The 17,500-nt window shown below is 50.5% G+C and overlaps 1 protein-coding gene across 1 annotated transcript in view; it reads right to left on the bottom strand.

Annotated features, from left to right (window-relative positions):
* The window catches only part of LOC144481678 (solute carrier family 2, facilitated glucose transporter member 4-like), a 50,493-nt gene extending 45,371 nt beyond the window's left edge, over positions 1-5,122 (bottom strand). The window contains exon 1 of the mRNA XM_078200811.1: positions 5,023-5,122. The gene's annotated coding sequence lies outside the window, so the exon portion shown is untranslated. The remainder of the gene's footprint in view (positions 1-5,022) is intronic.
* Positions 5,123-17,500: the final 12,378 nt, after the last annotated feature.

Raw genomic sequence — 17,500 nt, 5'->3', positions numbered from 1 at the left:
GTCTCTGCCAGTTAGGATGAGCCTTCCATGAGTTGATCGCACCCTGATAAGCAGACTGTGTGAGATGCAATGTTGTATCTCTCTTACTCATGAACTAAATCTATCTTCTCTCCCTTACGGACCCTGACAGAACTCCAGAACAAACATAAGCATTCTTTCTGGTGGTGTCACAGCTTGGTATGGGGCTCCTGCTCTGCCCAAGACCACAAGAAACTACAAAAGGTCGTGAATGTAGCCCAATCCATCACGCAAACCAGCCTCCCATCCATTGACTCTGTCTACACTTCCCGCTGCCTCGGGGAAAAGCAGCCAGAATAATCAAGGACCCCACGCTCCCCGGACATTCTCTCTTCCACCTTCTTCCGTCGGAAAAAAGGTACAAAAGTCTGAGGTCGTGTACCAACCGACTCAAGAACAGCTTCTTCCCTGCTGCTGTCAGACTTTTGAATGGACCGACCTCGCATTAAGTTGACCTTTCTCTACACCCTAGCTGTGACTGGAACACTACATTCTGCACGCACTCTAGATTTGATCGCAACTTCCAATTTTCGCTGCCCCTCGCCAGAGAGGGACGTGGCCAGACCTTGCCCAGGCAATGCCCCCTGGCACTTCCCCGGCACTGCCAATTTTATTACCATGCCCAGTGCCAACCTGGCACTGCCAACCTGGCACCATGCCCGGTGCCAACCTGGCACTGCCAACCTGGCACCATGCCCGGTGCCAACCTGGCACTGCCAACCTGGCACCATGCCCGGTCCCAACCTGGCACTGCCAACCTGGCACTGCCAACCTGGCACAATGCCCAGTGCCAACCTGGCACTGCCAACCTGGCACCATGCCCGGTGCCAACCTGGCACTGCCAACCTGGCACCATGCCCGGTGCCAACCTGGCACTGCCAACCTGGCACCATGCCCAGTGCCAACCTGGCACTGCCAACCTGGCACTGCCAACCTGGCACCATGCCCAGTGCCAACCTGGCACTGCCAACCTGGCACCATGCCCGGGCCAACCTGGCACTACCAACCTGGCACCATGCCCAGTGCCAACCTGGCACTGCCAACCTGGCACCATGCCCAGTGCCAACCTGGCACTGCCAACCTGGCACCATGCCCAGTCCCAACCTGGCACTGCCAACCTGTGCACTATGCCCAGTGCCAACCTGGCACTGCCAGCCTGGCACCATGCCCAGGCCAACCTGGCACTGCCAACCTGTGCCAGGGCACGATGCGAGCCAGGATTAGACACCAGTGGCAGCCTCATGGGGGAGTGGCGTGGAGAGGGGAGGGGAAGGATTCATTTATTTGTGGTGCTGGTTGTGGAGGGAGCAGACGTGGGAGCTGGGGCTTGGTGGGGGGGGGGGGAAGGTGTCCGATGTTTGGGGTAAAAGGGGGGCAGAGTGACAGCACTGACTGTGTATGTGAGGGGGGGGGGGGCAGAGGGGGTGGGGGGCTGGAAGAGTTGCTGCCTCTTATTGGTGGTGGTTAATACCAGCTGATATCGGGGTGGGCGGATGGGGTGTGGGCCCCCCTGAGATCTCTGTGATGGGGAAGGGTGGCGGGGGGGGGGGGGGGGTGGGGGGTGGGTGGAGGCCATTGTTAGGGCTCATCAGGGTGCCCATTAAGAAGGCAACCTGGTCTCAGTGGCGACAGCCTCAGCCGGCAAGTTGAGGGCACTCCCTCCTATCCGGCATGCAAGGCACGGTGGCACAGCGGGTTAGCACTGCTGCCTCACAGTGCTAGGGACCTGGGTTCGATTCCCAGCTCGGGCCACTGTCTGTGCGGAGTTTGCACATTGTCCCTGTGTTTGCGCGAGTTTCCTGTGGCGAGTAACTTGCCATCTTCTCAAGTTAGGGATGGTGTGGTGTTAGTGTACCTTTAAGAAGTGTTTTTTTAAAATCATGATCTCTGCGGCTCACGGGGGCACAGTGCTTCGCACTGTTGATCTTTCTCTACACCCTAGCTGTGACTGTAACACTACATTCTACACTCTCTCATTTCCTTCTCTATGAACGGTATGCTTTGTCTGTATAGACAAGAAACAATACTTTTCACTGTATCCCAATACATGTGACAATAATAAATCAAATCAAATCAAATGGAAACTGAATCCTTTGGTTAAAGTTTGCAGTTCTCTGGATTCCCTCCGAACAGTTTGAAGACAGAGCAACTCCCCAACTGTAGCAGATTCTTTCCTTCAGGAGGCAAATCCTTGCTTTAAGATCACCAGCAGAATTTCCAAATAAAACAGGGAGAGAGGGAAAACATTTCTTTGTAGCTTGCTGCCCCTTCTAAAACAATACAGCACCGATCATCTGTTCATGTGGCTATCTCGATAAGTCTTAAATGATCCGAGCATGTCCGCCTCAACCACCTTGCTTGGTAGTGCATTCCAGGCCCCCACCACCCTCTGTGTAAAATACGTCCCCCGCATATCCGTACTGAACCTTGCCCCCCTTACCTTGAACTTCTGACCCCTTGTGTTTGTCATTTCTGACCTGGGAAAAAGCTTCCAACTGTTCACCCTATCTATGCCCTGCATAATTTTATAAACTTCTATTAGGTCGCCCCTCAACCTCCGTCTTTCCAGGGAGAACAACCCCAGTTTACCCAATCTCTCCTCATAGCTAATACCCTCCATACCAGGCAACATCCTGGTAAACCTTTTCTGTACTCTCTCCAAAGCCTCCACGTCCTTCTGGTAGCGTGGCGACCAGAACTGGACGCAGTATTCCAGATGTGGCCTAACCAATGTTCGATACAACTGCAACATCATATGCCAACTTTTATACTCAATGCCCCGTCCAATAAAGGCAAGCATGCCATATGCCTTCTTCACCACCTTTTCCACCTGTGCTGCCACCTTTAAGGATCTGTGGACTTGTACACCCAGGTCCCTCTGTGTGTCTATACTCCTGATGGTTCTGCCATTTATTGTATAGCTTCCCCCTTGCATTAGATCTCCCGAAATGCATCACTTCGCATTTATCTGGATTAAATTCCATCTGCCATTTCTCCGCCCAATGTTCCAGCCTATCTATATCCTGCTGTATTCTCTGACAATGTTCATCACTATCCACAACTCCAGCAATCTTCGTGTCGTCCACAAACTTACTGATCACACCAGCTACATCTTCCTCCAAATCATTTATATATATCACAAATGCTGGTGGAGTTTGCCACACCCACATCCTTTGAATGAATAATGAAATTTTTAAAAAACTCTTTCCATCCCCTGTAGCGACCTCTGCCACTTCCTTCCTGTTCTACTCTCTTCCCCCATCTCTCCCTCTCTCTTTTACCCAGTCTTGCTCGCTCCACATCACTCCATCTTTCCTTCCCAGTCTCTCCATCTCTTACTCACAAATCCTGAGTTCTTATTGAGTTCTTTGAGAAGGTGACCAAAGAGGTGGATGAGGGTAAAGCGGTTGATGTGGTGTATATGGATTTCAGCAAAGCGTTTGATAAGGTTCCCCATGGTAAGCTTTTGCAGAAAATACGGACACCTGGGATTGAGGGTGATTTAGTGGTTTGGATCAGGAATCGGCGAGCTGTAAGAAAACAGAGGGTGGTGGTTGATGGGAAATATTCATCCTGGAGTTCAGTTACTAGTGGTGTACCACAAGGATCTGTTTTGGGGCCACTGTTGTTTGTCATTTTTATTAATGACTTGGATGAGGGCGTGGAAGGATGGATTAGTAAATTTGCGGATGACACTAAAGTCGATGGAGTTGTAGACAGTGCGGAGGGAAGTGGCAGGTTACAGAGGGACATAGATAAGCTGCAGAGCTGGGCTGAGATGTGGCAAATGGCGTTTAATGAGGAAAAGTGTGAGGTAATTCACTTTGGAAGGAGTAACAGGAATACAGAGTACTGGGCTAATGGTAACATACTTGGTAGTGTGGATGAACAGAGGGATCTGGGTGTCCATGTGCATAGATCCCTGAAAGTTAGCACCCAGGTTGATAGGGTTGTTAAGAAGGCATATGGTGTGTTAGCTTTTATTGGTAGAGGGATTGAGTTTCGGAGCCAGGAGGTCATGCTGCAACTGTACAAAACTCTGGTGTGGCCGCATTTGGAGTATTGCGTACAGTTCTGGTCGCCGTATTATAGGAAAGATGTGGAAGTGTTGGAAAGGGTGCAGACGAGATAGACCAGGATGTTGCCTGGTATGGTGGGAAAATCGTATGAGGAAAGGCTGAGGGGCTTGAGGTTGTTTTCGTTAGAGAGAAGAAGGTTAAGAGGTGACTTAATAGAGGCATACAAGATGATCAGAGGATTAAATAGGGTGGATAGTGAGAGCCTTTTTCCTCGGACGGTGTTGGCTAACACGAGGGGACATAGCTTTAAATTGAGGGGTGAGAGATATAGGACAGATGTTAGAGGTAGGTTCTTTACTCAGAGAGTAGTAAGGGCGTGGAATGCCCTGCCTGCAGCAGTGGTGGACTCGTCAACGTTGAGAGCATTCAAGTGGTTATTGGATAAACATATGGATGATATTGGAATAGTGTAGATTAGAGGGGCTTTAGATTGGTTCCATTGGTCGCCGCAACATAGAGGGCCGAAGGGCCTGTACCTGAGCGGTAAGGGAATTAAGGGTTATGGGGATCAGGCGGGTAAGTGGTACTGATCCACGTCAGATCAGCCATGATCTTATTGAATGGCGGGGCAGGCTCGAGGGGCTAGATGGCCTACTCCTGCTCCTATTTCTTAAGTTCTTATGTTCTTATGTTCTACTCTCTCTCCACATCCCTCCCCCTCACTCCAATTAGCGGGATTTTCCAGCCACGCTCACCGCCCGCCCCTCCCACAAGACCGGAAAATCCCACACGATTCCAACGGATCGTAGTTCGCGTCCCACCCGTTGCGGGCGGGAATGGAAAATTCCACCCTAAATCTTTCCCTGCCCTCTCTCTACCCCTTCTGATTCTCCCTTCCTTTAACTTCCCACATTCTCTCTCTCTCTCTCTCTCTCTCTCCTCCTCCTCATTCTGTCTCTCGTCCATCGCTCCCTCTGTTTCTCACCTTCTGTGGAGCGTTGATGACTCCGATGTTATATCCGAACTGGAGAGATCCCAGTACAGCTGTAAACACGGCAAGGATCAGGGTACCCGTGACCCGCTGAGAAACCAAGAAAAAAACACAGAATGAGTTGTCAGAAAAAGGCCATGTTCCCCCCCAGCCAACCAAAATCCCCTCCGCTTAACACAGGGCCAAGCGGCCAAACCTTAAACTGCCTTTTCAAACCAATCGCAAAACAGAAAATCTTAAAATTGAGCAGAATCCTCAATTTCGCCATTAAATAATGGAAAATCTCAAACCAATGATTCACTCAGAATCGATTTCCCAATATAATACAGAGTAAAGCTCCCTCTACACTGTCCCCCATCAAACACTCCCAGGACAGGTACAGCACGGGGTTAGATACAGATTAAAGCTCCCTCTACATTGTCCCCATTAAACACACCCAGGACAGGTACAGCACGGGGTTAGATACAGAGTAAAGCTCCCTCTACACTGTCCCCCATCAAACACTCCCAGGACAGGTACAGCACGGGGTTAGATACAGAGTAAAGCTCCCTCTCCTCTGTCCCCATCAAACACTCCTAGGACAGGTACAGCACGGGGTTAGATACAGAGTCAAGCTCCGTCTACACTGTCCCCCATCAAACATTCCCAGGACAGCTACAGCATAGGGTTAAATACAGAGTAAAGCTCCCTCTACACTGTCCCCTTCAAACAATCCGAGGACAGGTCCAGCATGGGGTTAGATACAGAGTAAAGCTCCCTCTATATTGTCCCCACCAAACACTCCCAGGACAGGTACAGCATGGGCTTAGATACAGAGTAAAGCTCCCTCTGCTCTGTCCCCATCAAAGACTCCCAGGACAGATACAGCACGGGGTTTGATACAGAGTAAATCTCCCTCTACACTGTCCCCGTCAAACACTCCCAGGACAGGTACAGCACGGGGTTAGATACAGAGTAAAGCTCCGTCTGCACTGTTCCCATCAAACACGCCCAGGATGGTTTGTAGCACGGGGTTAGATACAGAGTAAAGTTTCCTCTACACTGTCCGCCATCAAACACTCCCAGGACAAGTACAGCACGTGGTTAGATACAGAGTAAAGTTTCCTCTACACTGTCCCCCATCAAACACTCCCAGGACAGGTACAGCACGGGGTTAGATACAGACTAAAGCTCCCTCTACACTGTCCCCCATCAAACACTCCCAGGACAGGTACAGCACGGGGTTAGATACAGATTAAAGCTCCCTCTACATTGTCCCCATTAAACACACCCAGGACAGGTACAGCACGGGGTTAGATACAGAGTAAAGCTCCCTCTATATTGTCCCCACCAAACACTCCCAGGACAGGTACAGCATGGGCTTAGATACAGAGTAAAGCTCCCTCTACACTGTCCCCCATCAAAGACTCCCAGGACAGATACAGCACGGGGTTTGATACAGAGTAAATCTCCCTCTACACTGTCCCCGTCAAACACTCCCAGGACAGGTACAGCATGGGGTTAGATACAGAGTAAAGCTCCGTCTGCACTGTTCCCATCAAACACGCCCAGGATGGTTTGTAGCACGGGGTTAGATACAGAGTAAAGTTTCCTCTACACTGTCCGCCATCAAACACTCCCAGGACAAGTACAGCACGTGGTTAGATACAGAGTAAAGTTTCCTCTACACTGTCCCCCATCAAACACTCCCAGGACAGGTACAGCACGGGGTTAGATACAGACTAAAGCTCCCTCTACACTGTCCCCCATCAAACACTCCCAGGACAGGTACAGCACGGGGTTAGATACAGAGTAAAGCTCCCTCTCCTCTGTCCGCATCAAACACTCCTAGGACAGGTACAGCACGGGGTTAGATACAGAGTAAAGCTCCCTCTACACTGTCCCCCATCAAACACTCCCAGGACAGGTACAGCACGGGGTTAGATACAGAGTAAAGCTCCCTCTACGCTGTCCGCCATCAAACATTCCCAGGACAGGTACAGCACGGGGTTAGATACAGAGTAAAGCTCCCTCTACACTGTCCCCCATCAAACATTCCCAGGACAGGTATAGCACAGGGTTAGATACAGAGTAAAGCTCCCTCTGCACTGTCCCCATCAATCACTCCCAGGACAGGTACAGCACGGGGTTAGATGCAGAGTAAAGCTCCCTCTGCACTGTCCCCCTAGAAACACTCCCAGGACAGGTACAGCATGGGGTTAGATACAGAGTAAAGCTCCCTCTACACTGTCCCCCATCAAACACTCCCAGGACAGGTACAGCACGGTGTTAGATACAGAGTAAAGCTCATTCTTCACTGTCCCCATCAAACACACCCAGGACAGGTACAGCACGGGGTTAGATACAGAGTAAAGCTCCGTCTACACTGTCCCCCATCAAACACTCCCAGGACAGGGACAGCACAGGGTTTGATACAGGGTAAATCTCCATCTACACTGTCCCCCATCAAACACTCCCAGCACAGGGACAGCATGGGGTTAGATACAGAATAAAACACCCACTGCACTATCCCCATCAAACACCCCCAGGACAGGTATAGCACGGGGTTAGATACAGAGTAAATCTTCCTCTACACTGTCCCCATCTAACACTCCCAGGACAGGTACAGCATGGGGTTAGATACAGAGTAAAGCTTCCTCTGCACTGTCCCCATCAAACACTCCCAGGACAGGTACAGCACGGGGTTAGATACAGAGTAAAGCTCCCTCGACACTGTCCCCCGTCAAACACTCCCAGGACAGGTACAGCACGGGGTTAGATACAGAGTAAAGCTACCTCTACACTGTCCCCATCAAACACTCCCAGGACAGGTACAGCACGGGGTTAGATTCACAGTAAAGATCCCTCGACACTGTCCCCATCAAACACTCCCAGGACAGGTACAGAACGGGGTTAGATACAGAGTAAAGCTCCCTCTCCTCTGTCCCCATCAAACACTCCTAGGGCAGGTACAGCACGGGGTTAGATACAGAGTCAAGCTCCGTCTACACTGTCCCCATCAAACACGCCCAGGATAGGTTGTACCATGGGTGAGATACCGAGTAAAGTTTCCTCTACACTGTCCACGATCAAACACTCCCAGGACAGGTACAGCACGGGGTTAGATACAGAGTAAAGCTCCCTCTCCTCTGTCCCCATCAAACACTCCTAGGACAGGTACAGCACGGGGTTAGATACAGAGTCAAGCTCCGTCTACACTGTCCCCCATCAAACATTCCCAGGACAGCTACAGCATAGGGTTAAATACAGAGTAAAGCTCCCTCTACACTGTCCCCCATCAAACAATCCGAGGACAGGTCCAGCATGGGGTTAGATACAGAGTAAAGCTCCCTCTATATTGTCCCCACCAAACACTCCCAGGACAGGTACAGCATGGGCTTAGATACAGAGTAAAGCTCCCTCTGCTCTGTCCCCATCAAAGACTCCCAGGACAGATACAGCACGGGGTTTGATACAGAGTAAATCTCCCTCTACACTGTCCCCGTCAAACACTCCCAGGACAGGTACAGCACGGGGTTAGATACAGAGTAAAGCTCCGTCTGCACTGTTCCCATCAAACACGCCCAGGATGGTTTGTAGCACGGGGTTAGATACAGAGTAAAGTTTCCTCTACACTGTCCGCCATCAAACACTCCCAGGACAAGTACAGCACGTGGTTAGATACAGAGTAAAGCTCCCTCTACACTGTCCCCATCAAACACTCCCAGGACAGGTACAGCACGGGGTTAGATACAGAGTAAAGTTTCCTCTACACTGTCCGCCATCAAACACTCCCAGGACAAGTACAGCACGTGGTTAGATACAGAGTAAAGCTCCCTCTACACTGTCCCCATCAAACACTCCCAGGACAGGTACAGCACGGGGTTAGATACAGAGTAAAGTTTCCTCTACACTGTCCGCCATCAAACACTCCCAGGACAAGTACAGCACGTGGTTAGATACAGAGTAAAGCTCCCTCTACACTGTCCCCCATCAAACACTCCCAGGACAGGTACAGCACGGGGTTAGATACAGAGTAACGCTCCCTCTACACTGTCCCCCATCAAACACTCCCAGGACAAGTACAGCACGTGGTTAGATACAGAGTAAAGCTCCCCCAACACTGTCCCCCATCAAACACTCCCAGGACAGGTAACGCATGGGGCGGCACGGTAGCACAGCGGGTTAGCACTGCTGCTTCACAGCTCCAGGGTCCTGGGTTCGATTCCTGGCTCGGGTCACTGTCTTTGTGGAGTTTGCACATTCTCCCCGTGTCTGCGTGGGTTTCCTCCGGGTGCTCCGGTTTCCTCCCACAGTCCAAAGATGTGTGGGTTAGGTTGATTGGCCAGGTTAAAAATTGCCCCTTAGAGTCCTGAGATGCGTAGGTTAGCGGGATTAGAGGGTAAATATGTGGGGGTAGGGCCTGGGTGGGATTGTGGTCGGTGCAGACTCGATGGGCCGAATGGCCTCCTTCTGCACTGTAGGGTTTCTATGATTTCTATGAGATACAGAGTAAAGCTCCCCCTACATCGTCCCCATGAAAAACTCCCAGGACAAGTACAGCACGGGGTTAGATACAGAGTAAAGCTCCCTCTACACTGTCCCCATCAAACACGCCCCAGATACGTTGTAGCACGGGGTTAGATACAGAGTAAAATTTCCTCTACACTGTCCGCCATCAAACACCCACAGGACAGGTAAATCAAAGGGTTAGATGGAGAGTAAAGCTCCCTCTACACTGTCCCCATCAAACACTCCCAGGACAGGTACAGCACAGGGTTAGATACAGAGTAAAGCTCCCTCTCCACTGTCCCCCATCAAACACTCCCAGGACAGGTACAGCACGGGGTTAGATACAGAGTAAAGCTCCCTCTACACTGTCCTCCATCAAACACTCCCAGGACAGGTACAGCACGGGGTTAGATACAGAGTAAAGCTCCCTCTACACTGTCCCCATTATATACTCAGTAAGAGTTTTAACAACACCAGGTTAAAGTCCAACAGGTTTATTTGGTAGCAAATACCATAAGCTTTCGGAGCGCTGCTCCTTCGTCAGATGGAGTGGAAATCCACTCTCAAACAGGGCACAGAGACACAAAATCAAGTTACAGAATACTAATTAGGATGCGAATCTCCACAGGCAACCAGGTCTTAAAGATACAGACAATGTGAGTGGAGGGAGCATTAAAGAGATGTGTATTGTCTCCAGACAGGACAGCCAGTGAGATTCTGCAAGTCCAGGGGGCAAGCTGTGGGGGTTACTGATAATGTGACATAAATCCAACATCCCGGTTTAGGCCGTCCTCATGTGTGCGGAACTTGGCTATCAGTTTCTGCTCAGCGACTCTGCGCTGTCGTGTATCGTGAAGACCGCCTTGGAGAACGCTTACCCGAAGATCAGAGGCTGAATGCCCGTGACCGCTGAAGTGTTCCCCAACAGGAAGAGAACACTCCTGCCTGGTGATTGTCGAGCAGTGTTCATTCATCTGTTGTCGTAGTGTCTGCATGGTTTCCCCAATGTACCATGCCTCGGGACATCCTTTCCTGCAGCGTATCAGGTAGACAATGTTGGCCGAGTTGCAAGAGTCACTGAGCAGAAACTGATAGCCAAGTTCCGCACACATGAGGACGGCCTAAACCGGGATGTTGGATTTATGTCACACTTTCAGTCACCCCCACAGCTTGCCCCCTGGGCTTGCAGAATCTCACTGGCTGTCCTGTCTGGAGACAATACACATCTCTTTAACCTGTGCTTAATGCTCCCTCCACTCACATTGTCTGTATCTTTAAGACCTGGCTGGCTGTAGAGATTCACATTCTAATCAGTATTCTGTAACTTGATTTTGTGTCTCTGTGCCCTGTTTGAGAGCAGATTTCCACTCCATCTGACGAAGGAGCAGCGCTCCGAAGGCTAATGGCATTTGCTACCAAATAAACCTGTTGGATTTTAACCTGGTGTTGTTAAAACTCTTACTGTGTTTACCCCAGTCCAACGCCATAATCTCCACATCATGCCCATCAAACACTCCCAGGACAGGCACAGCACGGGGTCAGATAAAGAATAAAGCTCCCTCTACACTGTCCCCATCAAACACTCGTAAAGAGTGCCTTTGGTACATTGGCCTTTATAAATCGGAGTATCGAGTATAAAAGTTGGAGTGTTATGGTAAGGTTATATAAGGCATTGGTGAGGCCGAATTTGGAGTATTGTGTACAGTTTTGGTCACCTAGTTACAGAAAGGATGTAAATAAGATTGAAAGAGTGCAGAGAAGGTTCACAAGGATGTTGCCGGGACTTGAGAAGCTGAGTTACAGGGAGAGATTGAATAGGTTGGGACTTTATTCCCTGGAGCGTAGAAGATTGAGGGGAGATTTGATCAAGGTGTATAAGATTTTGATGGGTATAGATAGAGTGAATGCAAGCAGGCTTTTTCCGCTGAGGCTAGGGGAGAAAAAAACCAGAGGGCATGGGTTAAGGGTGAAAGGAGAAAAGTTTAAAGGGAATATTAGGGGGGGCTTCTTCACGCAGAGAGTGGTGGGAGTGTGGAATGAGCTGCCGGATAAAGTGGTAAATGCGGGGTCACTTTTAACATTTAAGAAAAACTTGGACGGGTTCATGGATGAGAGGGGTGTGGAGGGATATGGTCCAAGTGCAGGTCAGTGGGACTAGGCATAAAATGGTTCGGCACAGACAAGAAGGGCCAAAAGGCCTGTTTCTGAGCTGTAATTTTCTATGGTTCTATGGTACTCCCAGGACAGGTACAGCATCGGGTTAGATACAGAGTAAAGCTCCCTCTCCTCTGTCCCCATCAAACACTCCCAGGACAGGTACAGCACGGGGTTAGATACAGAGTAAAGCTCCCTCCACTCTGTCCCCCATCAAACATTCCCAGGACAGGTACAACACGGGGTTATATTCAGAGTAAAGCTCCCTCTACACTGTCCCCATCAAACACTCCCAGGACAGGTACAGCATGGGGTTAGATACAGAGTAAAGCTCCCTCCACTCTGTCCCCCATCAAACATTCCCAGGACAGGTACAGCACGGGGTTAGATACAGAGTAAAGCTTCCTCTACACTGTCCCCATCAAACACTCCCAGGACAGGTACAGCACGGGATTAGATACAGAGTAAAGCTCCCTCTACACTGGCCCCATCAAACACTCCCAGGACAGGTACAGCATGGGGTTAGATACAGAGTAAAGCTCCCTCTACACTGTCCCCATCAAACACTCCCAGGACAGGTACAGCACGGGGTTAGATTCAGAGTAAAGCTCCATCTCCACTCTCCCCATCAAAGACTCCCGGGACAGGTACAGGACAGGGTTAGATAAAGAGTAAAACTCCCTCTACACTGTCCCCATCAAACACTCCCAGGACAGGTACAGCACGGGGTTAGATACAGAGTAAAGCTCCCTCTACACTGTCCCCCATCAAACACTCCCAGGACAGGTACAGCACAGGGTTAGATACAGAGTAAAGCTCCCTCCACTCTGTCCCCCATCAAACATTCCCAGGACAGGTTCAACACGGGGTTAGATTCAGAGTAAAGCTCCCGCTACACTGACCCCATCAAACACTCCCAGGACAGGTACAGCACGGGGTTAGATACAGAGTAAAACTCCCTCCACTCTGTCCCCCATCAAACCATCCCAGGACAGGTACAGCACGGGGTTAGATACAGAATAAATCACCCACAGCACTATCCCCATCAAACACTCCCAGGACAGGTACAGCACGGGGTTAGATACAGAGTAAAGCTCCCTCTACACTGTCCCCATCATACACTCACAGGACAGGTACAGCACGGGGTTAGATACAGAGTAAAGCTCCCTCTACACTGTCCCCCATCAAACACTCCCAGGACAGGTACAGCACGGTGTTAGATACAGAGTAAAGCTCCCTCTACACTGTCCCAATCAAATACTCCCATGACAGGTACAGCACAGGGTTAGATACAGAGTAAAGCTCTGTGGTGAACCATCGTTGGTTCACCACTGGGGTTTGTTACCATGTTACTGTTGGGCTAGGGTGTTGTTACTGTGGGGGTTGTACAATGTTGTTGGGTTAGGGTGTTTACCTGTTATAAGTGTTATCATGGCACATTCCAGTGGGGTCCCGCCTCCGGTGGCAGGGTATAAGACCCCCTGCTCCGGCAGGACCCCTTCAGTCTGAACTGGTGTATTCGTGTTAGTAGTTTCATTGTTACTATATTAAAGCCTTCAATACTAAAGCCTTGATTCCAGGTGCTCATTGACGCGCATCAATTTAATACAGTAAACAGAGAGTATGGAACAGATCCTAAAACCGGATCGTCTGACACTGGACCCACGTGCGGTCGGTGCAGCTAACACATTCGACCATTGGTGGAAGTGCTTCGAGGACTACCTGGCAGCCTCGGTAGCTATCACTACGGACAGTGATAGACTCCAGGTCCTCCACGCGAGGGTAAGCGACACGATTTACCTAGCCATTCGTGCAGCTCCCACTTACCAGGTGCCGTCGAGCTCCTAAAGAATAGGTACATTACGCCACCCAACGAGATACATGCTCGTTACCTCCTCGCTACACGACGTCGGCAGTCGGGCGAAACCATAGAGGATTACGCCAATGAGCTCCTGCAGCTTGCCAGGGGTTGCGACTGTAAGGACGTCTCCGCCGAGCAGTACATGTACGACCTCGCCCGAGACGCGTTCGTAGCAGGGGTAGGGTCCTCGTACATCAGGCTTAAATTACTAGAAAAGGGGAAACTCAACTTGACCCAGGCAATGGGGATGGCCGTGAGGTTGGAGGCGGCGTCGAAGAGCTTGGCGCTGTACCCCGAGGACCACGTGCAGTCAACGTGGTTGGAGCAAGCTCTGCTCCCTCCTCGCCCCGCGAACCCGCGCTCCCAGATCGATTCGACGACGGCGGCAGCTCCAGGTGGCCAGCGATGCTATTTTTGCGGTGGGGCCAAGCATCCACGGCAACAGTGTCCGGCAAGAACGGCAATCTGCAGCCAGTGCGGTAAGAAAGGCCACTACGGCAAAGTCTGCAGGTCCAAACCTAAAAACGGCATGTACAGCTTGCCTGAGACTCGGAGATCGGCGCCACCATCATCATCACCACCACCACTACCACCAAACGTTCCAGGATCCCCTGCACCATCGCCTCACCAGGGCCGGCCGGCCCGGGAGTCTTGAGGGGACAGCCAGATGTTACTTTGAGAGAGCCACCACAAGCACCTGCTCCGTTTTCGCAACCGGTGTTGGAGAGATCGGCACCTGCTCCGGTTTCGCAACCGGTGTTGAGGAGATCGCAGCGTCGGTGCGGTCCTCCAGACCGTCTGGACTTGTGAATCCTGTGATATTTTTTTTTATTGTCTGTTTTCGTCCACCCCGCCACCTTTTGTTCCTAAAGGAGGGGTGAATGTGGTGAACCATCGTTGGTTCACCACTGGGGGTTGTTATTATGTTACTGTTGGGCTAGGGTGTTATTACTGTGGGGGTTGTACTATGTTGTTGGGTTAGGGTGGTTACCTGTTATAAGTGTTATCATGGCACATTCCAGTGGGGTCCCGCCTCCGGTGGCAGGGTATAAGACCCCCTGCTCCGGCAGGACCTCTTCAGTCTGAACTGGTGTATTCGTGTTAGTAGTTTCATTGTTACTGTATTAAAGCCTTCAATACTAAAGCCTTGATTCCAGGTGCTCATTGACGCGCATCAAGCTCCCTCTACACTGTCCCTCCATCAAACACTCCCAGGACAGGTACAGCTCGGGGTTAGATACAGAGTAAAGCTCCCTCTACACTGTCCCCATCAAACACTCCCTGGACAGGTACAGCATGGGGTTAAATACAGAGTAAAGCTCCCTCTACACTGTCCCTCCGTCAAACACTCCCAAGACAGGTACAGCACGGGGTTAGATACAGAGTAAAGCTCCCTCTACACTGTCCCCCATCAAACACTCCCAGGACAGGTACAGCATGGGGTTAGATACAGAGTAAAGCTCCCTCTACACTGTCCCCATCAAACACTCCCAGGACAGGTACAGCATGGGGTTAGATACAGAGTAAAGCTCCCTCTACACTGTCCCCATCAAACACTCCCAGGACAGGTACAGCACGGGGTTAGATACAGAGTAAAGCTCCCTCTACACTGTCCCCCATCAAACACTCCCAGGACAGGTACAGCACAGGGTTAGATTCAGAGTAAAGCTCCATCTACACTCTCCCCATCAAAGACTCCCGGGACAGGTACAGGACAGGGTTCGATACAGAGTAAAGGTCCCTCTACACTGTCCCCATCAAACACTCCCAGGACAGGTACAGCACAGGGTTAGATTCAGAGTAAAGCTCCATCTACACTCTCCCCATCAAAGACTCCCGGGACAGGTACAGGACAGGGTTCGATACAGAGTAAAGCTCCCTCTACACTGTCCCCATCAAACACTCACAGGACAGGTACAGCCCGGGTTAGATACAGAGTAAAACTCCCGCTACACTGTCCCCATCAAACACTCCCAGGACAGGTACAGCACGGGGTTAGATACAGAGTAAAGCTCCCTCTACACTGTCCCCCATCAAACACTCCCAGGACAGGTACAGCATGGGGTTAGATACAGAGTAAAGCTCCCTCTACACTGTCCCCATCAAACACTCCCAGGACAGGTACAGCATGGGGTTAGATACAGAGTAAAGCTCCCTCTACACTGTCCCCATCAAACACTCCCAGGACAGGTACAGCACGGGGTTAGATACAGAGTAAAGCTCCCTCTACACTGTCCACATCAAACACTCCCAGGACAGGTACAGCACGGGGTTAGATACAGAGTAAAGCTCCCTCTACACTGTCCCCATCAAACACTCCCAGGACAGGTACAGCACGGGGTTAGATACAGAGTAAAGCTCCCTCTACACTGTCCCCATCAAATACTCCCAGGACAGGTACAGCACGGGGTTAGATACAGAGTAAAGCTTCCTCCACACTGTCCCCATCAAACACTCCCAGGACAGGTACAGCACGGGGTTAGATACAGAGTAACGCTCCCTCTACACTGTCCCCATCAAATACTCCCAGGACAGGTACAGCACGGGGTTAGATACAGAGTAAAGCTTCCTCCACACTGTTCCCCATCAAACACTCATAAGAACATAAGAACATAAGAAATAGGAGCAGGAGTAGGCCATCTGGCCCTTCGAGCCTGCCCCGCCATTCAACAAGATCATGGCTGATCTGAAGCGAATCAGTTCCACTTACCCGCCTGCTCCCCATATCCCCTAATTCCCTTATCGATCAGAAAACTATCTACCCGTGATTTAAACATATTCAACGAGGAAGCCTCCACCACTTCAATGGGCAGAGAATTCCAGAGATTCACTACCCTCTGAGAGAAGAAGTTCCCCCTCAACTCTGTTCTGAACCGGCCCCCCCTTATTTTGAGGCTGTGCCCTCTAGTTCTGGTTTCCCTTCTAAGTGGAAAGAATCTCTCCACCTCTACCCTATCCAGCCCCTTCATTATCTTATATGTCTCTATAAGATCACCCCTCATCCTTCTAAACTCTAACGAGTACAGACCCAATCTGTTTAATCTCTCCTCATAATCAACACCCCTCATCTCCGGTATCAACCTGGTGAACCTTCTCTGCACTCCCTCCAATGCCAATATATCCTTTAGCAAATAAGGGGACCAAAACGGCACACAGTACTCCAGTTGCGGCCTCACCAATGCCCTGTACAGTTGCAGCAAGACCTCCCTGCTTTTATATTCTATCCCCCTCGCGATAAAGGCCAACATTCCATTCGCCTTCTTGATCACCTGCTGCACCTGCAGACTGAGTTTTTGCGATTCATGCACAAGGACCCCCAGGTCCCTCTGCACAGTCGCACGATGTAATTTTTCTCCATTTAAATAATATTCCAATTTACTATTATTTCTTCCAAAGTGGATAACCTCACATTTGCTAACGTTATATTCCATCTGCCAGATCCTCGCCCACTCGCTCAGCCTATCCAAATCTCTCTGCAGACTTTCCGCGTCCTCCACGCAATTCGCTTTCCCACTCACCTTCGTGTCATCAGCAAACGTGAATACGGGACAGTGCAGGACAGTACACTGTGTTACAGGACAGTACACTGTGTTACGGGACAGTACACTGTGTTACGGGACAGTACACTGTGTTACGGGACAGTACACTGTGTTACAGGACAGTACACTGTGTTACGGGACAGTACACTGTGTTACAGGACAGTACACTGTGTTACGGGACAGTACACTGTGTTACGGGACAGTACACTGTGTTACAGGACAGTACACTGTGTTACGGTACAGTACACTGTGTTACGGGACAGTACACTGTGTTACAGGACAGTACACTGTGTTACGGGACAGTACACTGTGTTACGGGACAGTACACTGTGTTACAGGACAGTACACTGTGTTACGGTACAGTACAGGACAATACACTGTGTTACGGGACAGTACACTGTGTTACGGGACAGTACACTGTGTTACG

Source organism: Mustelus asterias, chromosome 31, assembly GCF_964213995.1.
Source record: "Mustelus asterias chromosome 31, sMusAst1.hap1.1, whole genome shotgun sequence".
In the NCBI taxonomy this organism is placed as follows: domain Eukaryota; kingdom Metazoa; phylum Chordata; class Chondrichthyes; order Carcharhiniformes; family Triakidae; genus Mustelus; species Mustelus asterias.
This window is presented reverse-complemented; position numbering and strand designations above follow the sequence as displayed.